The sequence below is a fragment of the Monomorium pharaonis genome, chromosome 9, assembly GCF_013373865.1.
Source record: "Monomorium pharaonis isolate MP-MQ-018 chromosome 9, ASM1337386v2, whole genome shotgun sequence".
NCBI classification, from domain to species: domain Eukaryota; kingdom Metazoa; phylum Arthropoda; class Insecta; order Hymenoptera; family Formicidae; genus Monomorium; species Monomorium pharaonis.
The window spans coordinates 14464196-14473108 of record NC_050475.1 but is presented as its reverse complement, the minus strand read 5'-3'; the positions used below and the strand labels follow the sequence as shown (position 1 = coordinate 14473108).

Genomic DNA, 8913 nt, shown 5'->3' with positions numbered 1-8913 from the left:
GATACAATAAGTCAAAATGAGAAAAAAATATACTTGTCTTACTTTAACTTATTGAACCAATGTAACAGTGCAACTATAAAAAACACCATTTTTATAAATGATTATTGTATTTATAATAGAATTCAATTCAAATTATTTAATTTGATATTATTTCTTAAATTTGTCTCTTTTAGTTTATGAGAACAAGAGTGGTCATTTATAGTAGCACATCCTATATATTAAAAAAATTATGTATACTAAGAAACTGTTTAAAAAAAAGTTTCTCACAGATAAAGATAAAATATATATAATAATACAAGCAATAAATACTTTATGGTATATTGGATATTTTTTTAAAGAATTGTTTCTTTCCATTTTTTTCACAAAAAGTTCATAAAATTAAACTCAGACTTTAGATGTATATGCTCTCTTAAATAAAATTACAACACTTGTTTAAATTTAATTTGGTTTTTTGTTTTCTCTAATCTCTTTATATCTTAGAGCTTATTAAAATATTACCCAGATAATCAAACCTGCAAAAGCAGAATTCCACAGCAAATCCACAGCCTACTGCGTCCGCACCAAGCTCGCGTTTCGCAGACAGAGACCGCATTCGACAGATCTGCTTTCCTGCCGCCAAATTGGCGGCGCCAATATGCTGTTAAATTTTGTCCAGCAGATTCCGTCTACAAAACACAAGCCCAATGCGGACACAGTAGGCCATGGATCCGATGTGTGGAACTCTGCTTTTGCAGATTTGGTTATCTGGGTTATAAAATTAACAATTTTAACTTTTTTTTTTAACTTTTTAAAGTCCGTTTTTTTGCTTTCTAATAGTTATTCTAAAAAAAATATATATATATATATTTTTTTTTTTAAGTTGTAGACTTTTATATATGTTCTCTGAAGGAAATTGTTTTTCTATTATAATAAAACCTAACCGAGCAGTGTGCAAAACCGCCAACAAGTGAATGCGACAAAACTCTATTTCTCTATTTCTCTCATTAAAAAACCGTACAAAATAGAATTAAAGACGCATTACGATATTTCTCAACCATATTTTAGAGAAATAATGATAAAATGATATTTTTTAAGTAAATCCTAAAAATTCCAAAACAAAAGTAAACAAAATGTTTTGACAGTACATTAACACGAATATGCAGTATATTAGCACGAATGTCTGCATATAATAGTTTTTAAACTAAATATCCTTATTTGAGTATTCTAAATATTAAGTTGATCTGAATATTTATTAAAATTTTTTCAATATTTTTGAGAAGTATTTTAATTTGTTTAAGAATCTAACACATTTTCTTAGAAAGATATAAAATGTATATAGAAATTCTAAAAAAATTAAGGGATTCTGAGAAATACTTTCAAGGTATATTCCACATTTTTGTACCACATTTCGACAATAATCTGTTTTATTTTTTAATTCTGAAGATAACAAGATGTTACTTGTGCAAATCAAAATTATTATTTTCGGCTAATTGCTGGTCCAATTAGTTAAAAAAAAAAACAAGATAAAGAATGAGCTATTAAAAGTCTAATACAAGCATTAGTGTGCAAATTAAAATATTAAAAGTATAATATAAACCTGCTCATATATAATTCAAAATATTCTAGGTTAATGAGAAATAAACAAGCCAATAAACATAGATGTGATAAATTAATCGACTTTATTATTATATAATATTTATTGATGACATCAAACCAAACGTTTCGACTTACGATTAGTTTTCATCAGCGGTTTATTTTAAAAACAATATGTTAAATAAATAAAGTCTTTCACATTTAAAAAAATAAGTAAATTAATATGTGGTGAATTGCGTAAATACAATGGGTATGTAAAATCCACCAAAACATGTCAGATGATTAAAAAGCGATATTAATGTCAAAGTAAATAAATTATAAGCAAAAAATGTGATCAAAGTCTTACAAGAGCAGAAAGTTTTCTCTCTGATTGTATCGAGTTTTATATATGTTATAGTTCTACCCTTCTTTTATTTCATGTTAAAGTTATACGATGCAATTCCTAAGCGTTCTCGAGAAAAACAAGATAAAAAAATTGCGTGTTTCTTATATACCAGATTGTAAGAACCAATTTGCCACTTTTATGTAATAAAAATTATATAATTTTATATTATTTTATTTTAATAAGTTGTGTTATGCAATTAACAAATTTAAAATTATTATTTACTTTTGTCAATTTTACGATATTTATTCTTGCGTTATCACCGAATTTTAATTACACAGAAAGTTGTTTTCTTATGTTAGTAGGGGTATCTTTTATTGTGTATACGTACGTAGTAATAGTAGTATATGTAGTAGCCAAGCGCCTTACTGACTGGCTACACCCCTAGTTGCAAATTTAATGTTAAAACTTAGTATATAGGGAAAATGCAAATTTTTAAACTTGTTTTTCTCAAGAATGTTTGAGAATTGCTTATACTATATAAAACTTGACACAATCGGAGGGGGGACTTTCTGATGTTTCCCTTGTTAGTCAAGAATTGATATTAGAATTGCGGATACATAACAAAAGAAGCGATGCTGACATTGAAAAAATAATTGTGATGTGTCGATGTTATCGTCTAATCTAATGTTATTTTCACATTAGATATTAGACAAAACTTTTTGTATTGTTGTATTGTCTAATGTATTGTACTTGCGTAATTTGCCACATATTAATTTATTATTGATTTATAAATTTATTTTAGATTATTAATAAATAATAAATTTGGTGAATTTATTATATCTATATTGTTCATTTATTGGCTTTATTAACCTTGAATATTTTAAAATATTAAAATGTTAAATGCTTTTTAATACGGATCTATTACATTTGAGTGAGTATTTGTTAATCTTTCTTAATGATAATATCTCAGTTTTCAACAGTCTGACGTTTATTATGATCCAGGTACACATCAGATTATTTTTGTATTTTACTGATTTACTAAATACTTTATTTTGAATTACTCAATTTTTATACACTGACAGTTTTATTGATTAGAATTTTATTTTATGACAAAACAGTCTAATTTATTATCTGAAGTATGTAGTTCTGATAAACACTATGGGATGACTTGCCAAGGATTATTTCTGATATTTTTTATCATTTTTAATATTTTACGGTCTAAAAAGTAGTTCAACATAGAACTGAAATATATAATCATAGATAACATGAATATATAATGTATATACATTATATGTACGATATAATAGATCCGGGTCATTAAAAAATATTTGATATTTTAATTTACGTACTAATACTTGCGCTAGGCACTTAATAGCTTCTATCTTTATTTTGTTAACTACTTAAATTCGATTACATTCCTAGAAATCACTCTTATTATTAAGTATGAAAATTGTATACTCTATTTTTTATGTTGAAAAGTATTTTGAGGTATTGTTTATTGATATATAATACAGTTTAATAAAAAAATTATTTTGTCTCTTTGAAGTGCTATCGTGTGTATGTGTGTGTCCCAAAGATTTATTTTACACTAAACACAATGCCATTCTTAAATTTGTGTAGCATACTAGATTTTTAATGAATTAAAGTGGACAAAAAAGATGTTTATGGTAATTTTGAACATCTTTTTTTCTGCAAAATCTATACAGAAATTATACAGAAAATCTAAAAGCATGAAAAAGTCTTTGGGATATGATATAGGTTTGACATCATTGAAATTTTATTCATACTTTTTAAAGTATTAATTTGTTGGAAAATAAAAAATCGAGATACATTTTTCAATATGTCGATATATAGATTTGCGTTCATGGGTTATGTGTGGAGAAAATATGTGTGTGAATGGAATTGTACATAGAAAATGTTCCAGCAAAGGAAACCAACTTGTATTTATTTTTATAAATAAAATACACATGTGTACAAAAATATGAAAACATTTAATGTTCAATTAAATCAATAAAAAGTTATATATATTAAGAAGTAAAACTATTGTAGAAATCAAAGAAAAGTCTGATATTTAACAATTTTTTTATCATGAAAAATAAATAAAATAAAAAATCTCTTTTAAGGTTTTTATTCTGCATATACTAAAGTATTTAAAATGATTAAGAGAAATTTTTTTTTTATTTTAGATAACCGCTATACAGTTTCTCATGCGCAGCCACATTTTCTTTATGGCCCTCTACGGCTAGCAGCACATCTGAACGGTTGCATCTAGAACAAAAAAACCAAAACTTTTCAGACATTCGATAAAATTTTCTTTCAAAGTACGTAAGAAAATGAAAAAATATGATGATTTGTGAAAATGGTAGAACTATAAAGAAAGAATTTCATTTTTTAGCTAAAAATTTTGCACAAATTTGTTTACAACAAAAGAAATTTTGAAGTAACCGTAAAATCCTTATGTACTTCGCTAGAAAATCTATTTAAGAATATGCTTTTAAAATGTGTGTGTGAAGTTAGCATATCATTTCGTGGAAACTCATTAATTAATTTTACGGTCTAAATTGATTGATGAAAATGAGTTCTGGGTTCCTTTTCAATAGTTCTACAGTTCCTGATAGGTTAAACTCAGTTCTGGTCGTTAAAGCGAAAAAATTGATTAGTGCAAAGTGAGACGCTAACTTCACGCAGCATCTCACTTTGTTTTACGAAAGTTTCCGCCGTAATTCTTACTGGATTTTTAAAGATCTACAGATCTACAATAGTTTCAGAAAGAGTTCTGTAGGTAAACAATATATTTTTAATGTTTTAATAAATTTTATAATTAAAAATAAAATAAAGGTGAGACACTGATCAATTTCAAAGAGTTCTGTGCATTATAAAATATTTCTCGATTCTAGTTCTGAACGTACTTAATCATTTTCCAAAGAGTTCTGATTGTAAATGTTATTAATTACACAGCCCAGTGAACACATTTTATAGCGACAATATAACATGGAAGTTACAAGTAATTTAACATTGTTATTCTTGTGATATGTAGGTGCTATATGACATGAAAATAACCTGTTACGTAATATTTGTTATACGCAAGTGATTTAGCTGTTATACATCGTTTTGGCGTTACAGTTATTCAACAAAAATTGTATAATCGTAACATAACACGTTCGTATCAATGTTATTACGGAACGATGCATCGTAGTTGACTCAGAAATCAGACAACATTATAACATCCTGAATGATAGATCTATTTAATAATAAAAAAAATTATTATAAAGATAATGTTTTCAAAAATAACGGTTTGTCTACAATTACTGCGCACAAAAAATGCACAAAATCTAAATTCATCATGTGCTGAACAAAAACAGAATAATAAATGTATGCTATTCAATTTTTCTTAGAATTATGATCTATATAGTTAACCATCTAATTAATCATTTGAACGCTTCAAAGATTAATGCTAAATAGATCGCAATTTCCATCAAATTATTAAGGTTATGGAAAAAGATAAATTTAACAATGAAATTAATACATAAATAAATTAATGCTATTTATTTTTAATATGTTTTGCAAAATTTAATTGCTTTTATAAAAAATAATATAGTCGCGTCAGTTTACATATAGGTATATGTAGACAATAACAAGTATCCATATCGATGAGTCAAATTGGCGTAGCAGGTAGAGTACAAGGTTCGTAATCCTAAGGTCCCGGGTTCAAACCTAGCAGCGGCAAGTAAGAATAAAATAAAAAATAACAATTTAAATTTAATTAATTAATAAAAATTTATTCTAAATGTAGTATGTGCTGTTGATAAAAATAATTTCAAAAAAATGAAATTTTTATTTTATTTTATTTTTCTTTACTGTAACTGTTGTGTAACGGTTAGATAATATGTAATTATAACATGTTAAATTGCTGAGTCGGAAATTGTAACTTACATGTAAGTTACGTGTAATTTCAGAGTAACGTAACCTGTTATATTCGGTTACATTGCTGTTACACTGCTGCTATATTACTGTGTTCACTGGGAGGCACACAAAAAAAGTGGTTGATCCGGCGGACTAGACTCAATCCTTATGTATTTTGACCCGCTGAATCCGAATCCAAGGTCAGAATTGCAAAGTTACCCAGTGAACACATTTTATAGCGGCAATATAACATGGAAGTTACATGTAATTTAACATTGTTATTCTTGTGATATGTAGGTACTATATGACATGGAAATAACCTGTTACGTAACATTTGTTATACGCAAGTGATGTAGCTGTTATACATCGTTTTGGCGTTACAGTTATTCAACAAAAATTGTATAATTGTAACATAACACGCTCGTATCAATGTTATTACGGAACGATGCGTTGTAGTTGACTCAGAAATCAGACAACATTATAATATCCTGAATGACAGATCTATTTGATAATATAAAAAATTATTATAAAGATAATGTTTTCAAAAATAACGGTTTGTCTACAATTACTGCATATAAAAAATGCACAAAATCTAAATTCATCATGTACTGAACAAAAACAAAATAATAAATGTATACTATTCAATTTTTCTTAGAATTATGATCTATATAGTTAACCATCTAATTAATCATTTGAATGCTTCAAAGATTAGTGCTAAATAGATCGCAATTTCCATCAAATTATTAAGGTTATAAAAAAAGATAAATTTAAAAATGAAATTAATAAGTAAATAATAAATTAATGCTATTTATTTGTAATGTTTTGCAAAATTTAATTGCTTTTATAAAAAATAATATAGTTGCGTCAGTTTATAACATATAGATATATGTAGACAATAACAAGTACCCATATTAATGAGTCAAATTGGCGTAGCAGGTAGAGTACAAAGTTCGTCATCCTAAGGTCCCGGGTTCAAACCTACCAGCGGCAAGTAAGAATAAAATAAAAAATAACAATTTAAATTTAATTCATTAATAAAAATTTATCTTAAATTTAGTATGTGCTGTTGATAAAAATAATTTAAAAAAAATGAAACTTTTATTTTATTTTATTTTTCTTTGTAACGGTTGTGTGACGGTTAGATAACATGTTATATAACATGTTATATTGCTGAGTCGGAAATTGTAACTTACATGTAAATTACGTGTAATTTCATAGTAATGTAACCTGTTATATTCGGTTACATTGCTGTTACATTGCTACTATATTACTGTGTTTACTGGGTATCTTGCATTTCCTAATCTCAAAAAAATTTTTTTTAATGTTGGTCCGGCAGACCAGACTAGTCAATCCTTATGTATTTTGACCCTCTGAAACCAAATCCAATGTCAGAATTGCAAAGTTAGCTTGCATTTGCTAACCTCAAAAAAAAATTTTTTTTAATGTTGGTCCGGCAGACCAGACTAGTCAATCCTTATGTATTTTGACCCGCTGAATCCAAATCCAAGGTCAGAATTGCTGAATTGGCTCATTTTTTTCTAACCTTAAAAAAATTTTTTTTCTTATAATGTTGGTCTGGCGGACCAGAATAGTCTACCTTTATGTATTTTTACCGGCTGAATTCAAATTCAGGGTCAGAATTGCTGCATTGTCTCATTTTTTTGTAACCTCAAAAAACACCTTATAAAAGCAGTTTGGATCACAAATGTATAATCTGGAACATGCAGACTTGCGTAACCACATTACCCAGGGAAAATTTAATACGTATGACAAGTTTGAGCTTCTGTGAATAGTGTAGAAAATTCACTCTCTTTTTCTATTATATCTCTTTTATTCTCGAAGATTCTGTGCAATGGCTTTCTCTTACGTTTCTTTCCTTTCACAGAGACATCACGTTTGAGCGTCCAGTAGATATCAGCCATCATTCACATCCCACTTGCCTTGATATCGATACTACATCTTTTTGATGTCCTGATGAAATCTTTCTCCCTGTTCTTCACTATAATCACCTAGATTTTCTGGGAAGTAGTCGATATGAGAATTTAAGAAATGCAACTTAAGATTCATTAGGCAACCTAGTTTTCTATAGTTCTCCATCATTTCCGCTACCCTTTCTCTGTAATCTTCACTTTTGTGGTTTTCTAGAAAATTTTCCTGGGTAATGTGGTTACGCAAGCCTGCACGTTTTGGATTATACATTTGTGATCCAAACTGCTTTTACAAAGTGTTTTTGAGGTTAGGAAAAAATGAGCCAATTCAGCAATTCTTTGAATTTGGATTCAGCGGGTCAAAATACATAAAAATAGACTATAGTCTAATCCGCCAGACCAAGATTTAAAACAATTTTTTTTGAGGTTAGAAAAAAATGAGCCAATGCAGAAATTCTGACCTTGAATTTGGATTCAGCGGGTCAAAATACATAAAGATAGACTAGTCAGGTCTGCTGGACCAACATTAAAAAAAATTTTTTTTGAAGTTAGGAAATGCGAGCTAACTTTGCAATTCTGACATTGGATTTGATTTCAGCGCGTCAAAATACATAAGGATTGACTAGTCTGGTCCGCCGGACCAACATTAAAAAAAAAATTTTTTTGTGGGTTAGGAAATGTGAGCTAACTTTGCAATTCTGACCTTGGATTCGGATTCAGCGGGTCGAAATACACAAGAATTGACTAGTCTAGTCCGTCGGACCAACCACTTTTTTTCTGTGCCTGTGTTATTAAATAAAAAATGTTTAACGCCCAAAAAAGACCTACCTATGGGAATATGAGTGAGACGCTGGTAGTTTTTCGAGAGTTCTGTGCATTATATAATATTTTTCTTACAGTTCTAAATGTATTCAAACCTTTCGTAACGAATTCTGCCCGCAAACAATAATAAATTATTGTTAAATAATTTTTAATCCCCGAAAATGTCGAATTTACGAGAATATGGGTGAGACGCTGGTTGTTTTCCAAGAGTTCTGTGCATTGTATAATATTTTCTTGACAGTTCTAAATGTATTTAAACATTTTGTAAAGAGATTTGACCGCAAACAATAAATAAATGTTAAATGATTTTTATCGCTCTAAATATGCGTATTTTTGTGAGACCCTGCTAATTTTTCGACAGTT

At 28.1% G+C, this 8913-nt stretch overlaps 1 long non-coding RNA gene across 1 annotated transcript; it reads right to left on the bottom strand.

Moving 5' to 3' along the window:
* Nucleotides 1–2814: 2814 nt before the first annotated feature.
* On the bottom strand, nt 2815–4955 carry LOC114254572. The gene is made up of 2 exons (XR_003625913.2): nt 4807–4955; nt 2815–4165 (listed from the first exon to the last, which is right to left on the bottom strand). It is a non-coding gene; the product is annotated as an uncharacterized LOC114254572 (long non-coding RNA).
* Between the last annotated feature and the right edge of the window lie 3958 nt (nt 4956–8913).